A 454-nucleotide genomic window follows, 5' to 3' on the forward strand; every position below is an offset into this window, starting at 1 on the left:
AAAATCAGGCGTTCCTTGAAGGGGACATGAAGAGAAAGGAGGAAGAGGAGAAGCAGAAGTAGGATAAGAATAAAGAGAAAAATAAGTGAAGAATAATGTGCTAAGAGAAAATAGCGAAGGATAGAATGAAAGTAAGACGAAAAGGGGAAAGGAGAAAAAGGAGAAGAGAATTAATCATAGAGTGTGAAAATAATGGTGAGAAATTAGATAGAAGAAGAGACGGAAGAGGAAGGAAGAAAGGAAGAGATAAAGATAGAGGGAAAAACAATTATGAGAAATGTGAAATGATCAGAAATAAAGTAGACAAATAAGGAAATGAGAGAGAAACAAATATACGGAAAGATGTATGGAAAACTAAAGAAAATATTTAGCATTGGTAGAAAAAAAACATTACTTTCTTTTCATCAACTTTCTTCTCTATTCCATTTACTGTCTCCCTTTCCTTCCCCCACTT

Source organism: Penaeus monodon, chromosome 15, assembly GCF_015228065.2.
Source record: "Penaeus monodon isolate SGIC_2016 chromosome 15, NSTDA_Pmon_1, whole genome shotgun sequence".
NCBI lineage: Eukaryota > Metazoa > Arthropoda > Malacostraca > Decapoda > Penaeidae > Penaeus > Penaeus monodon.